This window comes from Dreissena polymorpha, chromosome 13, assembly GCF_020536995.1.
Source record: "Dreissena polymorpha isolate Duluth1 chromosome 13, UMN_Dpol_1.0, whole genome shotgun sequence".
Classification (NCBI taxonomy): Eukaryota; Metazoa; Mollusca; class Bivalvia; order Myida; family Dreissenidae; genus Dreissena; species Dreissena polymorpha.
Window position 1 is genome coordinate 38963260 of NC_068367.1, and position 25518 is coordinate 38988777.

Here is a 25518-nt window from a genome sequence, read left to right on the forward strand (position 1 = left end):
ATATCATTTAGAGGTTTGTATATTTTTGTTATCACTGCTATGCTTCCCCTTATGGATAATAAAAAGACATTTGTTTATGATATCATATTTTGTGGTGTTTTTTTTTGTAGTTCTTGTATTTGTTTACATTTATCAAGCATATATCACTGATTTAAGTTTAATGGATGTTTGTATTGTATTAAAGCGAGAATATACGATTCAAATGTCAACATTTTATTTTCGCAATCTTAAATCACCTGTTAGAATGAGGATCTCTTCACTGAAGTCTTGTCTGTGGATATTGCGCATGCATATAGCAGTACTTCATGCACTTTCAATTCATAATAACACTGTATTATGTGAATTGGGAATAAGACATCAAACTGGGAATGGACATCATTTTAGTGATTTTCTCAAACAAAACTAATCATTTAAGATTTGAATTTATTTTATCAATACTTCAAGCTTAAAAAGCAATTTTCCATGACTTTTTCATTAACAGTGATTGTATTTTTATCATTTTAACTGCCCCTGCGAAATGTTGTTCTGCAGTTCACGAATAATTCGTGAACAGTTCATGAACTGTTCGTGAACTGAGTTCATGAATTGTTCACGAATAGTTCGTGAACAGAAAATGAGCCGCGTCTGTGAAAAGTTCTTGAAATTTTAGTTCATGAACTGTTCATGAACACTAATGGCATGAAGTGTTCATGAAATATTCTTGAAACCTAATGGCATGAAGTGTTCATGAACTATTCTTGAACCCTTATGGCATGAAATGTTCATGAACTATTCATGAACATCAATGGCATGAAGTGTTCTTGAACAGTTCATGAAAAACACAATTCTTGAAAAATTCTTCAGGGTTTTGCTGTTCAGGAACAGTTCATGAACATTTTCCTTCTATTTTTCAATGGCTCATTTTCTGTTCACGAACTGTAAGTGAATAGTTCATGAACCATAGTTCTTCAAGAGTTCATGAACTGAGGTGGCATGAAGTGTTCATGAACTAATCATGAACAAGAATTTGTCAATTTTTGCAAAGGTTATCATAAGTGTTACTAAAGCTCAACAAACAGGTCAGGGTAAGAAGAAACAAGTCCTGTATTAGCACTTAACATATTGATAGCAACAATTTTTATAACAATAATTTAAATATAACACTAATAACTGAGATACAAGTGGTTTGATAATACTCTTTAAATTTCATAATACAAATTTGCACTATATGTTCATGAATAATTCATGTATTGAAAAGATTATGAATAGTCTCATTTTCAGTTCAAGAATCATTTACTAATCAATGGTTTCCCTGAAATGGTTACACTTACAGTGCCAAAGAACTTGAAATGGAACCAATGGCTGATCAGTTCAGTCGGTAATTTATTAAAGACTTACATTTTCAAATATAACATAAACCATGTGCCTTCTGTTTCAACTTCCAGCTGTGCACACAATATTCTTTCTTTGTAAAAACAGCAATGCAATGTACATTGAGTTCTTGATATCATCTTAAACTGTTCTTGAAATAAGATGTCCTTAAAACGTTCTTAAACTTGTCTTTTAAGTCTTCCAAGAACAACGACAGATCCTTTTAAGAACATATTGGATTCTTTAAAAGTCCATCATACGTTCAAAAACATTGTGTAGACCTGTTTAAGAACATCAGAAGGAAACATGTTGTTCAAAAAAGTTCTTAAAGTGTTCAAGAATAGTTTAAGAATAATTCAAGAACAGGAAAGGTCCTTAAAAGTTATTGAAGTGTTCCTGAAGGCAGTTCTTGAACAGTTCTTGTACAAATGTTCTTAAAATTCTCTAGAACAGGTCAAGAACTCTAACTTACAGTGGTGAAAGTACTATGCATATTCATACTAACTTCACAGGTTTCACAAATCTACAAGATTTGTATGCTAGACATTTCAATATTACTTTCAAAAATATGAATGAAACATCTAGCACAAAGGAATTCATGAATTATTCATGATGGATCCTTAAAGTCTGTCTCAGAAAAGTCATTAGAAATACTTGTGCATGAAATGTTCATCACAAAGTATTTATGGTTAGATGAAGAACTGTTCATGAACTTTGAAATGTTCAACAATAATTCATAAACAGTTCATGAACATGTCTTAAGAACAGTTCATGTCCAAAAGTTCATGAACCAAGCTCAGGAACTTTTTCAGAACCGTTCATGAACAGTTCTTGATTGGCTTGAAGTGTTCATGAAATCATGAACAACATTTCGCCGGGGTGTATTTTAAAACTGTGTTCATGCACGGCATGGACACAGTATTATTTTATGAGGATTATAATAAAAATTCATAAAAAATCCTGTTTTGTAGTAAAATCAATTTAAATGAAGCTATTATATATGCAAGTATCTATTTTAATCATAATTTGTCAAACTAAATAAATACAACATGTTAAACTGCATATTATGCACAGTGGAAAAAACACAATTTATTCCCAAGTTGATGTCTTATTCCAACTTCACATAATACAGTGTTATCATGCTTTTACTTAAAATTCTTTAACTTCCTAAGCTCATTAAAGTGTCCCCGGAGACAACTTTTTATAATAATAATTATTTTTATTTGTATAAGCTTTTATGGAAATGAAAAATATGTGTCATTTAAGCAACTATTTTATTCACACTTTCTAGTAGATTTTTGAAAATAAATGATTGTTACTACCCGGGGATATGCCTCTTTAAGATGTCAAACATTCTTTACAAACAGGTCATGTCTTCAATATCTTATAATCCTTAAGTGGATTCCATTTCATAATTTAAGGTAGTTAAGCTTAATTTACTATAACTGCATGCTCTATTTTAAAGGGATCTTTTCACGCTTTGGTAAATTGACAAAATTGAAAAAAGTTGTTTCAGATTCGCAAAATTTCGTTTTAGTTATGATATTTGTGAGGAAACAGTAATACTGAACATTTACCATGGTCTAATATAGCCATTATATGCATCTTTTGACGATTTTAAAACCTAAAAATTATAAAGCGTTGCAACGCGAAACGATTGAATAATTTGGAGAGTTCTGTTTTTGTCGTTAAATTTTGTGAAACTACGAAGATTGCTTATATAAGGTATAAAATACTTCCAGTATATGTACTCGGCGGAATAGCTCAGTAGGCTAAAGCGTTTTTACTTCAGGACTCTGGCAGGACTCCAGGGGTCAGTGGTTCGAAACCTGGTCCGGACAATGTTCTTTTCCTTTTTTTAATTTTATTCTTGATTTTTTACTGGAGCTTTTACGATCCAATGTTTACATTTATCGATATAAAGCATTTAATGAATGAGTTAAAAAATGCAAAAATCTGTGAAAAGGCCCCTTTAAATCAATTTTCACGAAAAGCAAATAAGTTAATTTGAATGATAAGTACCAGACTTTTACGAAGTAAGTTAACAGATAGATCATAGTTTGTGGTTTAAATTGTGCAAAACGGTATTTTAATGAACCAAAGCATGGGAAGATCTTGATGCATTATATACTTGGATTTTGTGACAGTCTAATATGCGCTTCAGTGGTTATAAACAAGCGAGGAATACAATTGAGAACTTCAATGTTTATGTCAACAGACTGCATTTGGTAGACCCTTATATTTGCAATGCGGTTTTAACACTTGGAGCATTATCTTTGAAATCTGTGTCACTTTAGAATGAAATGTGGTAGACATTTTAGTGGTGTATTCGGATTGCGTAATACAGTTGAGTAAGTTATTTTGATTTTATTTTGAGATTTTCTAGGCTTCATATGTTGTTTTTTGTGAGCTAAGTTTCAGTTGACATTAAATGATTCATGGTTTTCAAATAATTGATTCATTTATGTAAGGTGTTGAGTAGTATATAAGATAACATGCATTTCTTATTTTATTCCATTATAGACCCGACCTAGTGTTAACTGAACGTATGATTGGCCATGAAAATATTGCATAGTCATAGGCTTATAAGTATAAGAGAACAATTATGTGTGTGTCACCGGAATATATGAAGAATATGGTTCCCATTTCAGTTTGTTTAATTTATATATATAATAGATATAAGTAACGATATAAGATTGTTACTTATACTGGTAGCAGGTGTGTGTTTGTGGGAAGGTTGATTTCAGATGAAAATATTTTATTAATTTCTAGTTACCAGGTAAAGTTAATAAAAACACAACAAGGTTTATATCTCTGAGATATTGCTGCTTGAAGGTAAAAATATAAAAATCGTAATTTTTATTGGAAGGGAGGGAGGGGCAGTGGAGAAAATAATTAAAAAACAACATAATTCTAGTTATATCAATGTAACATTGTTTGGTAATACTTTTGCATTATTTGACAGTTAAAAATAAGTTTGCACAATTATATGTATTGTCCTTTTAGCAAATTCCATCATGCCACTTGTTTGATATTTATACAATTTACAATGTGAATCTACTATTACTATATTATTCTCTATATTCTCAACAGACCTAGAGTTATTTACGACACTACTGGGTTGTTTTGGTCAGGCACTAAACCATAGTCCAATTATAAGCCATCGTACTTAATTTTAGAAAGGCCTATTCAGATTTAAGTACATTTTACATATTAAACTACATACTCTTCATGATGTCAAATAATTTCTGTGATATAACACATCCAATTGAGATGGAGTTTTATCCACTCTGCAGTATCTCACTGTTTTGACCACCATGAATGGTTGGATATTTAAGATGTGTTTATTGTACTGGTATTGATAGAGCATTTGTGAGATTAAGAGTTAGGTGGATAAAAAAAGGATGCTTTTTTCTGAATTTCTAGTCACCAATATCATCAAGGTATGAATAATTGCTGTTCTTATTTAAATCATTGCTACTTTATATGTATTGGGGATGGGGACTGGGGACCATTTAAGAAACAAAATAGTTGTCTTTATATCACTATAATATTTTGTTGGTAATTCTTCTGTATTTTTTCACAGTGTTATTTAACATATGAACTCATTTTACTTTTAAGTTCCAACAATCATACACTGTAACTCCAATATAGCGCGGTCAATGGGGTCCAAACCGCGAAACAGCGTTATAATGGATCCGCGTTATAGGTTTTGAGCTCATTTACTGCAGGGCGCTATAAACAAAACAGGTATAAAATAGCCTATAATATAGGTCATGTATATATATATATTGCCATGCTGTGTTGACGCAAATACATGCATTAAACCGAATCGTATCGATAACAGTATACATACCGCTTTTCTTATGTGCACATTTATCCGATAATCCAATAAAATTGCAACATCACTTAAAAATTATAATCTTGAACATTAATGACGATATATGTTTAAGAAATTCGTAAACACAACCGTACGCATATATGCCATTTTCAGAAGTGTTAAGAGTACAGTGCATTATGGGGCAGAGCTTTCATTGGACGAGCAACTTTAAATTTAGATTGAATGCAATACGACTCATGTACAAAAAAACGTGTTTCCCGGGGACTTTCTGATACCGCGCGAAAATGAAAGTGAAACTCCGTTAACAATTGCCGGTACACTGCGTTCGCATGTAAATAAATCGTCTGCATTATTTAATTTCTTATACACGTACTGAAAGAGATTAAATGACATAATACTATAATGATAATAAAATGACAGAAAAGGTTGTTTTATACAGTAGGCAGTATATTTCACAGCCGCTCATTTAATATAGTCAAACTGCAACCATATCAAAGAAAGAATGTTTCAATCGTTTTGAATTACTCGAATTGTATAACTATCCCGCTTGCACTTAACTTATGGAAATTATCGCACTGAACCGCTCTGATGAGGAATACATGTAATAAACACTGACACGCGAGTTTTTCACACCTTTATTGACATTACACAACAGATTAACACCAATTAGCTGTCGGTGTTGTTTAACCTCGAGGCGATTATAATCGGTTCAACGTACGGTTGAATAAAGCAATCAACATAACTGTGATTGCCGCCATCTTTGAATTGTCTGAAAATACATGAAGTTGCATTATACGGATTTGAATCAGAAATAAAATGGAAGGTTGGAGAAAAAATGGGATCCAAGCACCCTCCGCGTTATATTGGATTCAGCGTTATAACGGAGCGCTTTATATTGGAGTTACAGTGTATTGTACTTTTTGCGAACAAGCCGGAGTTGGTCCTCAGCCCGGTGTTCAACTATCACATAATGTGAACTATTACTCAACATATATATTTTCAACAGATCTGGAGTTATTTATGACACCACTGGGACAGACACCTAATAATTCTCCAGTTAATAAGCCAATTTCTACAGAATTCTTGAAAAAGGCTATTAACATTTAGGTACATTTTACTTATTCAAACAAATATTCTGCGTGATATAGAATAATTTCTGTGATAATTCTAACCCAATCCTGTTGAGATAAAGCAGTCTTCATGATCCATTAGTCACGATTTCCATCATTATTAATTGTAGTTTTTTTATTTCAAACTTTTCTCTTTGAATAATCTGATTACAAATGTTCCCTTTTTCAGAACTCTTACCGGTATATCAAACTTGTAATCAGCATTCCACTGGCATTTCTCTATGATATAAATTAAAGGGGCCTTTTCTCAGATTTTGGCATATTTTTAAGTTTGTCATTAAATGCTTTATATTGATAAATGTAAACATCTTAAAATCTCCAGTAAAAAATCAAGAATAAAATTTAAAAAAGGAAAAAAAAGTAGCCGGTACCAGGGTTCGAACCAGTGATCCCAGGAGTCCTGGAGTTAGTCTGAAGTAAAAACGCATTAGCCCTCTTGGCTATTCCGCCGGGTATAAACACGTTAAGTATTTTATACCTTATATTAGCAATCTTCGTAGTTTCGTAAATTCAAACGACAACAGAACTCTCCAAATTATTCAATCGTTTCGCGTTGCAACGCTTTATAATTTTCAGTTTTTCAAATTGTCAAAAGATACATATAATGGCTATATTGGGCTATGGTAAATGTTCAGTAATACTGTTTCCTCACAAATATCATAACTAAAACGAAAAGTTGCGAATCTGAAACTATTTTTTTTAATTTTGTCAATTTACCAAACCGTGAAAAGATCCCTTTAAAATGTGGGATTCGACTGGAGACAGGAGAGTTTAATTAGCGTTCAATAAGATTGATATTTGAAAGTTGAAGAATAATAAAACATGTTCATGAAACATTATTCGCTAGATAAATCTGTTTCTTCATATTATAAGGTAGATCTATTTTATTTTAGTATTTCAATAATAAATATGTAAAGCAAATTTTATTATCCATATACATACTACGGCTTGTATGAGAGAGCTGCGTCTCAATTTTTTCTTTTTTCTATCTGACTTCAAATGAAGTATATGATTATTTTTCTATAATTAAGTTTGTTACATCATTGTCACTTCAAAAACGGTTTATGGTACCAGAATATAAAATTGACAATGAACGTGTAGCAGATTTTTGTATGAACTTTATTGATACCAAATGGTAATATGTAGCGTCCACGATTCCGATAATTTAGGTATAAAATGTAGTTTTTTTTTAATGGCCTTTAAAACGCACCAGAGACGTTCTAGGTAAAAAAATAATTCCAGGGGGGCATGCCCCCGGACCCCCCTAGAAGGACCTAAGATACTGCCTTAGCTTAAATTTGGGTCTGGCTACGGCACTGCGTTTATATAATCTAATGATCCAAGCTAAAAAGTGTTTTGTACATTTAGATCATTCTTGATGTAGTCATAAACACAACTTTTAAACATACATTAAACACTAATTCTTATTTTCTCACGTTTTTCACGAAATGCACGTGGACTGTTAATCTTTTGCTAGAAAATTACAAAATTGTCAGAAAAGTATAGTGCTTTGCAACCCATGCTCCTAATCATAATTACGCTTTCTTATATAATTTTGAATGCTTAATTAAGCTTTCCAATGCCCCGGATTATTGGATTGTGCAATAGTAAAATGGCGGCCATTTTCGGTCCGATTTGATGGTTTTATTGTCTTTAAATATTTTTGTCTCCATTTTTGCATTTAAAAAACAGCCTGCGCGCTCACACGGGAGCGCGCTATATGTGGAAACCTACGGTACTTCCTACAACAATTATGTTTTATTAGCTAATCAGATTGGCCTGTTAATTGTGAATTACATAATGTACTGCAATCTTGTCTAAAAGATTTGCAAGGTTAATCATTTAGAGGTTTGCTTATTTTTGTTATCACTGCTATGCTTCCCCTTATGGATAATAAAAAGACATTTGTTTATGATATCATATTTTGTGTGTTTTTTTGTAGTTCTTGTATTTGTTTACATTTATCAAGCATATATCACTGATTTAAGTTTAATGGATGTTTGTATTGTATTAAAGCGAGAATATACGATTCAAATGTCAACATTTTATTTTCGCAATCTTAAATCACCTGTTAGAATGAGGATCTCTTTACTGAAGTCTTGTCTGTGGATATTGCGCATGCATATAGCAGTACTTCATGCACTTTACATTCATAATAACACTGTATTATGTGAATTGGGAATAAGACATCAAACTGGGAATGGACATCATTTTAGTGATTTTCTCAAACAAAACTAATCATTTAAGATTTGAATTTATTTTATCAATACTTCAAGCTTAAAAAGCAATATTCCATGACTTTTTCATTAACAGTGATTGTATTTTTATCATTTTAACTGTATTTTAAAACTGTGTTCATGCGTGGCATGGACACAGTCTTATTTTATGAGGATTATAATAAAAATTCATAAAAAATCCAGTTTTGTAGTAAAATCAATTTAAATGAAGCTATTATATTTGCAAGTATCTATTTTAATCATAATTTGTCAAACTAAATAAATACAACATGTAAAACTGCATATAAAATTATGCACAGTGGAAAAAACACAATTTATTCCCAAGTTGATGTCTTATTCCAACTTCACATAATACAGTGTTATAATGCTTTTACTTAAAATTCTTGCACTTCCTAAGCTCATTAAAGTGTCCCCAGAGACAACTTTATATAATAATAATTATTTGTATTTTTATAAGCTTTTATGGAAATGAAAAATATGTGTCATTTAAGCAACTATTTTATTCACACTTTCTAGTAGATTTTTGAAAATAAATGATTGTTACTACCCGTGGATATGCCTCTTTAAGATGTCAAATATTCTTTACAAACAGGTCATGTCTTCAATATCTTATAATCCTTGAGTGGATTCCATTTCATAATTTAAGGTAGTTAAGCATAATTGACTATAACTGCATGCTCTATTTTAAATCAATTTTCACGAAAAGCAAATAAGTTAATTTGAATGAGAAGTACAAGACTTTTACTAAGTAAGTTAACAGATAGATCATAGTTTGTGGTTTAAATTGTGCAAAACGGTATTTTAATGAACCAAAGCATGGGAAGATCTTGATGCATTATATACTTGGATTTTGTGACAGTCTAATATGCGCTTCAGTGGTTATAAACAAGCGAGGAATACAATTGAGAACTTAAATGTTTATGTCAACAGACTGCATTTGGTAGACCCTTATATTTGCAATGCGGTTTTAACACTTGGAGCATTATTGTTGAAATCTGTGTCACTTTAGAATGAAATGTGGTAGACATTTTAGTGGTGTATTCGGATTGCGTAATACAGTTGAGTAAGTTATTTTGATTTTATTTTGAGATTTTCTAGGCTTCATATGTTGTTTTTTGTGAGCTAAGTTTCAGTTGACATTAAATGATTCATGGTTTTCAAATAATTGATTCATTTTATGTAAGGTGTTGTGTAGTATATAAGATAACATGCATTTCTTATTTTCTTCCATTATAGACCTGACCTAGTGTTAACTGAACGTATGATTGGCCATGAAAATATTGCAGTCATAGGCTTATAAGTATAAGAGAACAATTATGTGCGTGTCACCAGAAAATATAAAGAATATGGTTCCCATTTCAGTTTGTTTAGTTTATATATATAATAGATATAAGTTACAATATAAGATTACTTATACTGGTAGCAGGTGTGTGTTTGTGGGAAGGTTGATTTCAGATGAAAATATTTTCTTAATGTCTAGTTACCAGGTAAAGTTAATAAAAGCACAACAAGGTTTATATCTCTGAGATATTGCTGCTTGAAGGTAAAAATATAAAAATCGTAATTTTTATTGGAAGGGAGGGAGGAGCAGTGGAGAAAATAATTAAAAAACAACATAATTCTAATTATATCAATGTAACAATGTTTGGTAATACTTTTGCATTATTTGACAGTTAAAAATAAGTTTGCACAATTATATTTATTGTTCTTTTAGCAAATTCCATCATGCCACTTGTTTGATATTCATACAATTTACAATGTGAATCTTGTAACTATTACTATATTATTCTCTATATTCTCAACAGACCAAGAGTTATTTACGACACTACTGGGTTGTTTTGGTCAGGCACTAAACCATAGTCCAGTTATAAGCCATCGTACTTAATTTTAGAAAGGCCTATTCAGATTGAAGTACATTTTACATATTAAACCACATACTCTTCATGATGTCAAATAATTTCTGTGATATAACACATTCTATTGAGATGGAGTTTTTATCCACTCAGCATCTCACTTTTTTTACCAGTCCATGAATGGTTGGATATTTAAGATTTGTTTATTGTACTTGTATTATAGAGCATTTGTGAGTTTAAGATTTAGGTGGATAAAAAAAGGATGCTTTTTTTCTGAATTTCTAGTCACCAATAACATCAAGGTATGAATAATTGCTGTTCTTATTTAAATCATTAATTGCTACTTTATATGTATTGGGGATGGGGACTGGGGACCATTTAAGAAACAAAATAGTTGTCTTTATATCACTATAATATTTTGTTGGTAATTCTTCTACATTTTTTCAGTGTTTTTTAACATATGAACTAATTAGCCGGATTTTTTTCGAAAAAATCTCGGCTTATAGATTGATGTTGTCGGGCGGGCGGGGGGGGCGGGCGGGCGGACGGGGTGGCGGCGTGCTCGAAAATGTTAAAGTTCTTATTTCATGGTATAACTTTGGTATGCTTGGACCTAGAGTCTTCAAACTTGACATGAAGGTTGGCCAGGATTAACAGATGACCACTGGTCATTTCAAGGTCATTCATTTGAAGGTCAAGGTCACTGTGACCTTCAATATAAAAAATGTTAAAGTTGTTATAACTTTGGTATGCTTGGACCTAGAGTCTTGAAACTTGACATGAAGGTTGGCCATAACTAGTTAGTAACCACTGGTCATTTCAAGGTCATTCATTTGAAGGTCAAGGTCACTGTGACCTTGAATGTAAAAATGTTAAAGTTCTTATTTCATGGTATAACTTTGGTATGCTTGGACCTAGAGTCTTCAAACTTGACATGAAGGTTGGCCAGGATTAACAGATGACCACTGGTCATTTCAAGGTCATTCATTTGAAGGTCAAGGTCACTGTGACCTTCAATATAAAAAATGTTAAAGTTGTTATAACTTTGGTATGCTTGGACCTAGAGTCTTGAAACTTGACATGAAGGTTGGCCATAACTAGTTAGTAACCACTGGTCATTTCAAGGTCATTCATTTGAAGGTCAAGGTCACTGTGACCTTGAATGTAAAAATGTTAAAGTTCTTATTTCATGGTATAACTTTGGTATGCTTGGACCTAGAGTCTTCAAACTTGACATGAAGGTTGGCCAGGATTAACAGATGACCACTGGTCATTTCAAGGTCATTCATTTGAAGGTGAAGGTCACTGTGACCTTCAATATAAAAATGTTAAAGTTGTTATAACTTTGGTATGCTTGGACCTAGAGTCTTGAAACTTGACATGAAGGTTGGCCAGAACTAGTAAGTCACCACTGGACATTTCAAGGTCATTCATTTGAAGGTCAAGGTCACTGTGACCTTGAATGTAAAAATGTTAAAGTTGTTATAACTTTGGTATGCTTGGACCTAGAGTCTTGAAACTTGACATGAAGGTTGGCCAGAACTAGTAAGTAACCACTGGACATTTCAAGGTCATTCATTTGAAGGTCAAGGTCACTGTGACCTTGAATGTAAAAATGTTAAAGTTCTTATTTCATGTTATAACTTTGGTATGCTTGTACCTAGAGTCTTCAAACTTGAAATAAAGATTGGCCAGTACTAGAAGATGACCACTGGTCATTTCAATGTCATTCATTTGAAGGTCAAGGTCACTGTGACCTTAAATGTTAAAATGTTAAAATTGTTATAACTTTGGTATGCTTGGACATAGAGTCTTCAAACTTGACATGAAGGTTTGCAAGCACACTTAGATGACCACTGGTCATTTCAAGGTCATTCATTCTAAGGTCAAGGTCACTGTGACCTTGAATGTAAAAATGTTAAAGTTCTTATAACTTTGGTAGGTAAAAATGTTAAAGTTCTTATTCCATGTTATAACTTTGGTATGCTTGTACCTAGAGTCTTCAAACTTGACATAAAGGTTGGCCAGTACTAGAAGATCACCACTGCTCATTTCAATGTCATTCATTTGAAGGTCAAGGTCACTGTGACCTTCAATGTTAAAATGTTAAAATTGTTATAACTTTGGTATGCTTGGACCTAGAATCTCAAACTTGACGTAAAGGTTTGCAAGCACACTTAGATGACCACTGGTCATTTCAAGGTCATTCATTTCAATGTCATTCATTTGAAGGTCAAGGTCACTGTGAACTTAAATGTTAAAATGTTAAAATTGTTGTAACTTTGGTATGCTTGAACCTAGAATCTCAAACTTGACGTAAAGGTTTGCAAGCACACTTAGATGACCACTGGTCATTTCAAGGTCATTCATTTGAAGGTCGAGGTCACTGTGACCTTGGATGTAAATATGTTAAAGTTGTTAATACTTTGGTATGCTTAGACCTAGAGTCTTCAAACTTGATATGAAGGTTGGCCAGAACTAGTAGATGACCACTGGTCATTTTAAGGTCAAGGTCACCGTGACCTTGAATGTAAAAATGTTAAAATTCTTATTTCATGGTATAACTTTCTTATGCTTGGATTTCTGTGTAGGTATGTGAAAGCAAAACAATAAATAGTATTATTTCATCTAAGTTTATTTTCTTACATTTGATAATGAAATTGATGGAAACTTCAAACAATATGTTACTAATTTGCTAATAAAAAAATTGAGATCAAACTTTCCTAATTGTCAATTCAAGTTCATATTTGTGACCTTAAATGTTATTGTTGTTCATGTATATGCATGCATTCAAAACATAACACAAGGTTTGCTCATGCCTTGAAAAGTACTTACATTTCATTTTGACCTTTGAACAATATTTCAGTAATTTAAGTATTGCATTGACAAAAACACGAAAGGTACTTTCCTGTCATTTAAATAAAAAATCCGGCTTCAATGCGGTCATCTCCGACCGCGGAACTCTTGTTTTACTTTTAAGTTCCAACAATCATATTGTACTTTTCGCGAACAAGCCGGAGTTGGTCCTGTTAAACGATCACATAATGTGAACTATTACTCTACATATATATTTTCAACAGATCTGGAGTTATTTATGACACCACTGGGACAGGCACCTAATAATTCTCCAGTTAATAAGCCAATTTCTACAGAATTCTTGAAAAAGGCTATTAACATTTAGGTACATTTTACTTATTCAAACAAATATTCTGCGTGATATAGACTAATTTCTGTGATAATTCTAACCCAATCCTGTTGAGATAAAGCAGTCTTCATGATCCATTAGTCACGATTTCCATCATTATTAATTGTAGTTTTTTTATTTCAAACTTTTCTCTTTGAATAATCTGATTACATTAATGTTCCCCTTTTCAGAATTCTTATATCAAACTTGTAATCAGCATTCCACTGGCATTGCTCTATGATATGAATTAAAATATATATAAAAAAAAGGTTTATTTTGGTTTATTTTTATTTTTGCGGCATGTGGCAGACTTTGATACATTAATGTTGCTGGTGACTTTAACATAAGTTAAATACAGCTATCACTGAAAGTGATTAATACCACCACAATTACCACTTAGAAATAGATATATTTTGACAATGGTTGCTGAATTCGGACCCAGGTGTTGTTTGGTTGCTATGATCTTAGACCAATTTCTATAAATTCCCATGTTTTATAAAATGTCTTTGTTACCGAATACCACAATTGTTCGGACGAAATATCAGACGTCTCTTGAAAGAAAACACAGACTCATAATTAATCTACAGAAAATCAGTCTTGTTTCTCAGACACTTTGTACATAATCTTCAGAATCGTGACTATAATTCTTATTGTAAAATTGTTTTCAAGTGGGTAAAATATTCTAAATATGTCCAACCATACAAAATATTGCACCTGCATTACATCAGTGAATATTTGTACAGATTTTCGGAGGATTGAACAAGAGAGTAGTACCATGATATTATATTCTTGTGTTGTGGCACACGGAGTATGTGCCTGCGTACTTGAAACCACTTGGCTTCTAAAGAATGGCCCAACTGTATCTGTTGTTCAATTTGTCTTGTGGATGATTCACTGTCTGACTTGCAACTTATGATCAAGGAAATTGGTCAACAGTAATGAGTGTAAAAGTTCGGCGTAAAACGTGAATCCGTAAAGTGCATTTCACTGCTTGTCTATGGAGATACTCAGTTACTCATTTTAAATAAAGGAACACGATTTATTAAGTTTGTCAGTTTGTCATATTTTGTCTTCTTGAGTGGGGATCGGTAATGTAATTGATAAATCCCTGCAAAGTTAAGGAGGGGGCATCATCATTGAAGCTATAATGGAACATAATCATTTGATTGTTGTTACTTTGCGTCACGACAGTATTACCGTCATTTTTGGTCTTAACTGCCAGTGAATGTTAATCATGTTAACATAATAAATTCCCTCTCATCTCCTCTTTATTTCTATAAAAACTGCTGTGTTACTAAGACTCGATCAGGACACTTCCTTTAATTTCAGTGATACTGTTAAGAAAGTTCGAAAATAATTTAAAATTAAACATGCGTTTGAGTAATTCAAACGTGTTTGTAAACTTGTAGTAAATTTGATCAATTAACCTCACAATCATACTCTGTGAAATTGTATATTTTGAATCAAATTTATCAGTGAAGAATGATGTGCTAAAACATGGAATAAATGGCAACCAAAATGCAGCAGAGACATTCTTATTAAATAAAATTTCTGTCGGGGGGAATCACCTCAGGCCCCAATCCCCTTTACTGCCTTACAATTTCTTCTGTAGCCTATTATGCAGTTGTCATTAAAAATGACTAAAATGTTAAGTTAATTAAGATATTTATGTCATTTAGATAATGTGCAAAATTCAGTCAAGCCTTCATAAGGTCAAGGTCACACTTATATGTTTTTGCTGCCATTTTCAGTGACCTCACCCGACACCCACCACTGAAAGGTCAAAAGGATCACAGTATGCCATAAAAATGTGTGTTTAAGTTTAATTTTAAATCTATTTATTTTGTCTGGATTGCATAGAAAGCCATAGGCTTATTGAAATCATATTGAGTCATTTTCTTTGGTAGAAACAGTACTTCAGGTGTCTTGGGAGGATCTAAAGAAAACTCACACTGTTAGGATAAAATCTATTATCTCCCAGTTGGTAGGCGGACAATTTACATATCAGAAACGACATATGCCTAAATAACATAATTATGCTCACATAGATAAATATTTGACATCTTCAAAACCAGTCGAGCATAAAGTACAAATTTAATTCAGTTTGCATTTACTAAACTTAAACTTTCACCACAAGTTCTGCGTGAAGAGTGAAATTAATGTTTATATTTTGTAGTTTTCAAATAATTTCCATACTCATTTTTATAATACAAGCAAAATATGAAGTACATTTCTTAAACTGGACTCAAATAATGTTTGTAGATGTATAAGCCTGGCCTCTATTCCTGAACATTCTTAACCCTTTCCCACTTTAAACCAAAGTGAAAATGGCTATGCTGTTTGCTGCTCATCTCAGTATCTAAGGTTTTGAGATGAAGCCTGAAAAACTTGAATCTTAAGTCTCTAGTAAGAAAGGTCTTAATTAAATTTAATATAACTTTCTAAGGGACTACAAATGCGTGAAAATACGTATCTTAGTGGTTAAGGGTTAGGTCAGTTTTACCAGGATTTGCTTATTAGCCCGCTTGTTCAAATAGTATGGAATGAGTGCTATATTGACGTCATCTATTGATGACGTTCAATTGAACGAATGATAATTGGCGACTAAAATTCATTAAGCTCCACTGGGTATAGCCGCGATTTGAGTGTTTTGAAAACTGGCCCAACACTTGTGCTGAAATTTGAAATGTATATGGACCAAAACGCGATCTACCTGTTGGCATATTAACTGGGAAAAATCCAGTTTTTGATAAAATGACGAAAAAGTGGTGTTTTTTTATTGCGCAATCACTATAAACACGTGGCTTGGCCGGAATTACATGTAGCGTTAATAGACAATTCACCCCCAGGAGACAATTCACGCGCTAGACAATTCTAATTTGATTTTAAATAATTGTTTTTGTACCCAAAATATTTCGTACCTAATTTTTTTTCGTACCCATTTTTTTCGTACCCAATTTTTTTTTGTACCCAAATTTTTTCGCACCCATTTTTTGGTACCCATTTTTTTCGTTCCCAAATTATTTTTGTACCCAAATTTGTTTGTACCCATTTTTTTTTCGTACCCATTTTTTTGCCTACCCAAATATTTTTGTACCCAATTTTTTTCGTACCCAAAAAAAAAAATTCGTAAGCATTTTTTTTGTACCTAAATGTTTTTCGTACCCAAATTTTTTGCACCAAATTTTTTGTTTGTACCCAATTTTTTTTCGTACCCAATTTTTTCGTACCCAATTTTTTTTTCGTACCCATTTTTTTTCGAACCCAAATGTTTTTCGTACCAAAATTTGTTCGTACCTAATTTTTTTTTTTGTGTACCCATTTTTTTCGTACCCAAATGTTTTTCATACCAAAATTTTTTCGTACACATTTTTTTCTTGCCCATTTTTTTCGTAATAATTTTTTTTTCGTACCCAAATTTTTATTCGTAACCATTTTGTTCGTGCCCAAATAGTTTTTCGTACCCTAATTTTGTTTGTACCCTATTTTTTTTGTACCCAAATTGTTTTTCGTATCCAATTGTTCGTACTCAAATTTTTTTCTTACCCATATTTGGTATAATGTTGTACCCAAATTTTATTTGTTCCCACATTTTTTTGGCATTTTTTTTTTTCGTTCGTACCCAAATATTTTTTCAAACTGAAATATATTTCGTACACACATTTAAAAAAAAAAAATTCGAACCCAATATTTTTTCTGTCCCATTTTTTTGGTACCCATTTTTTTCGTACCCTTTTTTTTTGTACCCAATTTTTTGGTTTGTATCTTTTTTTTTTCATACTCAATTTTTGTTCGTACCGAATTGTTTTTCGTAATTTCGTAACTTAATTTTTTTCGTATCATTTTTTTTTTCGAAATAATCGGTTTTCAATTTGATTTGATCTCCCCACTCATTCCATCCCGCGAAACCCTTAAGGTGTCGCAAATCTAGTAAAATAATGTGTGAATTATTTTAGTAATAAAATATTTAAAGCTTTAATAAAAAAAAAAATTTGATGCAGAACAATATAAATACTACTTTGAACAATACAATCAACTTTAAAATATTAATATCAACTTTAATCATTTAAATTTAGTTGGCTAAAGGCATTTATTCTTAAATTAGTCAGAACTAGAAATGGCGCGGCAGAGGCCAATGCGTATCCCCACACCGCATGTTTGACCCAGGGGCGCACCAGGGTCGGTAATGGGACCATGCCTAGTTGAGATTGACGGTATTGTGATTAGATTAGTTCAGTATCAATTAGAAGTGAATCGGTGTAGAAATGAAGAAATTATAGTAAAAGGCAATTTTGGGTGGATGTGTCCTATTTGGGCGGGGCGCCACAGGGTTGGTAATGGGGCCATGCATAGTTTACATTGACCGTATTGTCATAAGAGAAGTTCAGTATCAATAAGAAGTAAATCGGTGTAGAAATGAAGAAGTTAAAGTAAAAGGCAATTTTGGGTGGGTGTGGCCTATGTGGGTGGGGTGCCCCAGGGTTGGTAATGGGGCCATGCATAGTTGAGATTGGCTGTATTGTCATAAGAGAATTTCCGTATCAATTTGAAGTGAATCTGTGAAGAAATGAAGAAATTATAGTAAAAGACAATTTTGGGTGGGTGTGGTCTATGTGGGCGGGGCGCCCCATAAGGGTTGGTATAGGGGCCATGCATAGTTGAGATTTACCGTACTGTCATAAGAAAGGTTCAGTATCAATTTGAAGTAAATCAGTGTAGAAATGAAGAACTTATAGTAAAAGCCAATTTTGCGTGGGTCTGGCCTATGTTGGTGTGGCGCCCCAGGGTTGGTAATGGTGCCATGCATAGTTGAGATTGACCGTATTGTCATGCATAGTTGAGATTGACCGTCTTGTCATAAGAGAATATCAATTTGAAGTGAATCAGTGTAGAAATAAAGAAATTATAGTAAAAGACAATTTTGGGTGGGTGCGGTCTATGTGGGCGGGGGCCCCAGGGTTGATAATGGGGCCCTGCATAGTTGAGATTGACCGTATTGTCAGTATCAATTTGAAGTAAATTGGTGGAGAAATGAAGAAGTTAATGTAAAATAAAAAATGAGTGAAAATCTCTGACCTGGCCCCGCCCCAAGCCCCATAACTTTTGACCCAGGGGTCAGATCAGAATTCCAAATAGTGCAGGGTAGCACATATGCTCATAGCTACCATGTGTGTCAGTTTCAAGGTCCTAGTGCTTATAGTGTAGGAGGAGATAATGGCCAGGACGGACAGACAGACAGACGGACAGACGGCGAGATAACACAATATCTCCACGCTTTTCAAAAAGCGTGGGGCTAACAATTAAGGTTTGTGAACTGGGTCCTGATTACTATCTCCATGTGAAAAACAGGATCTGACACGAGTTATCATTTTATACCTTGTTTTGTCAAATGACATTGGGAGTTTTTTAAGTAAGGGAGCCTTAGGCAAGCGTACTAAAAATTACCTGGATGAATAAGTAAATCTGAAATGACCATCAATGCCAGATCTTTGTATTATGTGCTTTTGAATAAGCAAAGAAAATAAATATTGACTTTAATGACATCGCTTGGCTTTGCAATCACATTTCAGAAAAATAACATTAAATAATGAGATGCAATTAGTAAAAAACGCTCCAAAAGCTATTATTTCACACGTTAAATATAAAAAAAAATGTAATTGTTCAAGTACATAGAAAACATTGTGTTATTAGCAGAGCCCCAGATAAGGTTTTGTGAAATTCTTAACATTACTACCAGATTTTCAAAAAGAATTCTTAACTCTGAAATTTATTCTTAACGTTGCTACTAAGTTTTGGAAAATAATTCTTAACTTTTCTAAATGACCTAAAATTAAATAATAATGATTATTTTCATGCAAAAAATCAAAATAAACATACTAGCAACTTTATTTATATGAGTTCAACAGTGTCTATTCAGTATTATACAATTTTATTTTTCAAATACCTTCATATGCTCAAACTGTGCTTAGATTGCATGCCTTCGATGAATTTTTACATATTTCACAATTAAAATGGGTCTCCTCTTCAATCTTTTCAACGATTGGCCACGGGAATTGTCCCTTCCTCTCGTTCAATGTTTTTTTTTTAAGTTTGGACTCGTCGTGTCGCGTTTTTTTTTTAGCTTTTCCAACTGAACATACAACATCATATAAGATCTTTTCTATAATGTCTTTCTTAACATTCAGTTTTGGCTCACTTTGCGTACAATGTGTTAAAAGCGTGTTTTTGCACGCTTTGCAGTTTTTAGGACTCTCTCTGGGCGCCGCCATTGTATTTTGACAGATAGACTGTACACGCCGCTTTTATTGGAAAATTAATTAAATGCGCTATGTTAAACAAACCCGATAACCATTCTATATAAGCACTGAACAGATCTTTAATACGCAAAAAGAACTCAATAAAAATTTATAAGAACCGATGTAAAAATAATATTTGTAACTTGATTTTGTAATTCTTAATGGACAAGATTTTTAAATAAATACGTAACGGACTTGAAAATAATTCGTTATTACGAAAATACGACCCTTATCTGGAGCTCTGTATTAGCATGTGGTAAATCGTTTCATACATTATTTCCAAGATAATATTAAAATAAAATGAACATTCTATTAATGAATTATTTAATAAAAGATCTCGTGAAATTTCAGAATGGATAGGCATTTCCTCATGATTACATGGCTTTATTTGAACACTTTGACTGATTACACAGATGTTGAAATCTTGCACTTTGCTTTCATGAATATTTGTTCAATCTATTATAGCAGTAGTGAAATGCAAATAATTCTTTAAGGAAATTGCACATGGTTATAAAGTGCCATGGGTTATGATTGAATCAAATTTAATGGAAGTCATTTGTATAGTCCAAATAAACATATCACAACCATCACTTCCTTTGTTGGTAAACAACATAAACATGATAATTTAAATGGTAATTTATATGTCAGCACAGTGTGCCCAGAGGTAAAACAACTAAACCACAAAATAATAATTATTAGTGAATTCATGAACCAGTTGAAGCCCCATAAACACTCAAAATCAACAAATATTTTGCGGGGAAATTCACATGAAATACATTGTCAAACCAAAAATAAAAACAAGCATTTTGTATCTTCTAAGTTACCACACCACATCTTGCATTTAAATTTTCGCTATTGCTGTAAGGAACACTGATTTTGTTTGGGCTAACTTTATTTTACGAAATATTTTACGAAATATTCTTTGACCGAGTGTTTATCAATAGGGCTTTAATCAACAATAGTATAGTCAAAAGCAACATTTCTTGTCTAAAAAGTACATCCAGAAGAAACATCTGATGCCATGAAATAAATCTTAAGGTGAAAAGAGTAAAAACAAAAAACAACACAGATGACACATGTTTTATCTGATTACTTGAGACAAATTCATCAATTTACATCAGCGCATGCACTTTTGCTACACTTTTACTTTTCCTATATTAATGACACTTTTTAAAGCATCTTTTTTATTCCTCTGTCATGATCCGTGCAGAAAGGCCACTAGTGTAACCATAATTAGCGTTAATTGTGTGCATGTGTGTTTGGTGTGGATGGGGAATAATGTGTGTGTGGCTCTGTTGTGAATTATGGGTTTGAAAATAAATTGGCAAAGACGATCAAACTATTAAGATGATATGCTTTCTCCAAGGTCAAGGTCAAAACGGAGATCTGGGGTCTTCACATTTTCGTTGTATGTTTATAGTTGATCAAAACTTTGTTGTGCATTATGGGATTTTGATGATGATCATATCATTACGATGAGTGGCATGTGTTGCAGGAAAAACAAGAGATGTGTTTGTCAGAAACACAATGCACCCTATTGCGCCGCTTTGAAATAAAACTTCAATATATCATTTGGCAGGTTTAGAAATCTCCCATTTAAAGCTTATTACTACCCTTGGATTGTATTTTTATACGCCCGTATAAAATACGGGACGTATTATGTGAAACCCCTTGGCGGCGGGCGGGCGGCGGGCGGCGGGCGGGCGGCGGGCGGAAGGCATCACTTTGTCCGGACTCTAATTCAAATTGTATTCATCCGATCTTCACCAAACTTGGTCAGCAGTTGCATCTAGTTGATATCTAGGCCAAGTTCGAATATGGGTCATGCCGGGTCAAAAACTAGGTCATAGGGTCAATAAGTGCATTTTCAAAGGGGCCACTTTGTCCGGACTTTATTTCAAATTGTATTCATCCGATCTTCACCAAACTTGGTCAGCAGTTGCATCTAGTTGATATCTAGGCCAAGTTCGAATATGGGTCATGCCGGGTCAAAAACTAGGTCATAGGGTCAATAAGTGCATTTTCAAAGGGGCCACTTTGTCCGGACTCTATTTCAAATTGTATTCATCCGATCTTCACCAAACTTGGTCAGCAGTTGCATCTAGTTGATATATAGGCCAAGTTCGAATATGGGTCATGCCGGGTCAAAAACTAGGTCATAGGGTCAATTAGTGCATTTTCAACGGCGCCACTTTGTCCGGACTCTAATTCAAATTGTATTCATCCGATCTTCACCAAATTTGGTCAGAAGTTGTGTCTAGATGATATGTAGGTCAAGTTCAAATATGGGTCATGCCGGGTCAAAAACTAGGTCACGAGGTTACTTAGTGCATTTCAAGCATTTAGCATGGTGTCCGCTCTCTAATTGAAGTAGTTTTCATCTGATCTTCACCTAATTTGGTCAGAAGTTGTGTCTAGATGATATGTAGGTCAAGTTCGAACATGGGTCATGCCGGGTCAAAAACGAGGTCACATAGTGCATTTCAAGCATTAAGCATGTTGTCCGCTCTTTAATTGAAGTAGTTTTCATCTGATCTTCACCAAATTTAGTCAGATGTTACATCTAAGTGATATCTAGGTCAAGTTCAAATATGGGTCATGCCGGGTCAATAACTAGGTCTTGAGGACACTTTCAAGCATTGAGCATGGTGTCCAAAACCTTCGAACGGGCGTATCTTGTGACAGTTTGGCACTCTTGTTTTACTTTTGACCTTGAAGGATGACCTTGACCTTTTACCACTCAAAATGTGCAGCTTCATGAGAAACACATGCATGCCAAATATCAAGTTGCTATCTTCAATATTGCAAAAGTAATGTCCAATGTTAAAGTTGATGGACAGACGGACGGACAGACTGACGGACAGTTCACCTGCTATATGCTACCCGACCGGGGGCATCAACATTCTCACATATTCCTAATTGCATTTAGTGAAAATGTATTTTCATTTGACCCTACTTTGCTGTGCATTTTATCAATGGCCATAAATGACTATCGTTTGAAGAAAACCCGCAGTGTGCAAAACCATGTCACCATAGCTCATAGCGGTCACTTTATGTTTTTGCATGTTCCGATCATAAAAGTCTTAATAGTCAGAGTAAGTGTTCCCATATTGTCTTAACCTGTTCATTTATCAGTTTTGAAATAAATTGGCACATATTATCATCATTTCAATGAAACTTGTAACATGCATGTTACAACCATAAAGGTCAAGGTCACATTTCAAACTTACCATTTGTGCAAAGTCCTTACAAGGTAATAGTGATAGATGTTCATGTCATTTTCAGTTCTATTTCTTCAACACCATGTTATGCCCCAGCTATGGTGCTAATTATTAAAGGTCAATGTAACCATGATGAAATATGCTTTATGTGTAGCAACAGTAACAAAGGGCTGGTACATACATGCTGTGTTAACTATTCACATTATGCCTTCTTTAACAACAATCCTTTCTGTGTCCAGTGACATTTAGCGGGAGCATCCGAGTCCCTGGGACAAATTTCTAGTATTACTATTATGCGAAATTATAACATTTTAGTTTAAAAATTCCAAAACTAGAAATGGTGCAGCAGAGGCGGACGCGTATCCCCACGCTGCAAATTTGACCCAGGGGGCGCCCAGGGTTGGTAATGGGGCCATGCATAGTTGAGATTTACCATATTGTCATAAGAGATGTTCAGTATCAATTGGAAGTAAATCGGTGTAGAAATGAAGAAGTTAATGTAAAATAACATAAAACAAGAGATGTGCTTGTCAGAAACACATGCCCCCTACTGCGCCGCTTTGATTTATTAAAAAAAAATAAAAAAATTGGTAAGTTCATTTATTACCTCCCTTTAAAGCTTATTACTTCCCTTGGATTTGTGTTTTTGACCTTTGACCTTGAAGGATGACCTTGACCTTTCACCAGGCAAAATGTGCAGCTCCATGAGATACACATGCATGCCAAATATCAAGTTGCTGTCTTCAATATTGCAAAAGTTATGGCCTATGTAAAATAAAAAAATGAGTGAAAATCTCTGACCCGGCCCCACCCCAACCCCCATAACTTTTGACCCAGGGGTCAGATCAAAATTCCAAATAGTGCAGGGTCGCACATATGCTCATAGCTACCATGTGTGTAAGTTTCAAGTATGGAACGCCTTCACTGTCTTATAATACCAAAACTTGTGCTATTACGTCAATCTGACTGTGCATGAATGCCTGAACCATTATATATATGCATAATCACAATATACAAATACATAATTTGAATAAATACAGATAAAGCATTGATATATAAAGATATTATTTTCTTATATATAGATAAAATGTAAAAATATACAGATACGAACGTATTATACACAGATATCTTCCAATGTATAAAGGCATTACTTCTTTATATGAAGGCAAAAGATCTTTATATGAATATAAAATGTTATGTAATAATGATAACGAATATTTTCTCATTATATTTAGGCATAATTTGTTTATATAAAGGCAAAATACCTTTATATAAACATAAATCGCAATGATATAAACACATATCGTCTTTATATGCAGAAACAATTTGAAAAATACGTTAAATATCTTAAATTAATTTATGTAAAAATATGGAACGCCTTCACTGTCTTATTATACTAATACTTGTGATATTACGTCAATCTGACTGTGCATGAATGCCTGTAACCATTATACATATGCATAATCACAATATATAAATACATTATTCAAATATATACTTATAAAGCATAAATATATAAAGATATAATTTTCTTATATATAGATAAAATGTAAAAATATACAGATACGAATGATAATTATATACAGATAATATTCCATTATATAAAGGCATTACTTCTTTATATGAAGGCAAAACATCTTTATATGAATGCCTGAAACCATTATGTATATGCATAATAACAATATGTAAATACATATTTTGAATATATACATATAAAGCATTAATATATAAAGATATAATTTTCTTATATATAGATATATAATCTTCCATTATATAAAGGCATAACTTCTTTATATGAAGGCAAAAGATCTTTATATGAATGCCTGTAACCATTATATATATTCATAATCACAATATATAAATACATAATTTCAATATATACAGGTAAAGTATTAATATATAAAGATATAATTCTCTTATATATAGATATATAATCTTCCATTATATAAAGGCATTACTTCTTTATATGAAGGCAAAAGATCTTTATATGAACATAAGTTAGTATTATGCTACCACGGATTACTCCGTTAACAAACACATTCAACACGAAATTTCATGATAGTTGTTTTGTCATTTACACCCAAGCAATTAAAGTCGTACAGTGACATAAGTGATGGTGTCCGGTGTTATCTTCTCTTGTCTGAAGCGCCGTATCACTCCTTCTTCCACTCCTTCTTCACTATGGTGATTATGCACATATATAATGGTTACAGGCATTCATACACAGTCAGATTGACGTAATATCACAAGTTTTAGTATTATAAGACAGTGAAGGCGTTCCATATAAAAATCTAATCTCAACAAGTAAAGATAAATTTATAGAACAGAAAGATTTTAATGTTTTGGATGATCCTAAATAGTTTTTTTATTAAGATAATTTCGTTAATATATGACATAAATCCATAC

At 33.0% G+C, this 25518-nt stretch overlaps 1 protein-coding gene across 3 annotated transcripts in view; it reads left to right on the forward strand.

Moving 5' to 3' along the window:
- Nucleotides 1–3588: 3588 nt before the first annotated feature.
- The window catches only part of LOC127855340 (substance-K receptor-like), a 126705-nt gene continuing 104775 nt past the window's right edge, over nt 3589–25518 (forward strand). Inside the window, exon 1 of one of the 3 annotated variants that reach the window (XM_052390827.1) lies at nt 3589–3701. The gene's annotated coding sequence lies outside the window, so the exon portion shown is untranslated. Of the gene's footprint in view, nt 3702–9570; nt 9622–25518 lie in introns of those variants that run through there. The other 2 variants (XM_052390828.1, XM_052390830.1) reach the window with 2 other exon arrangements.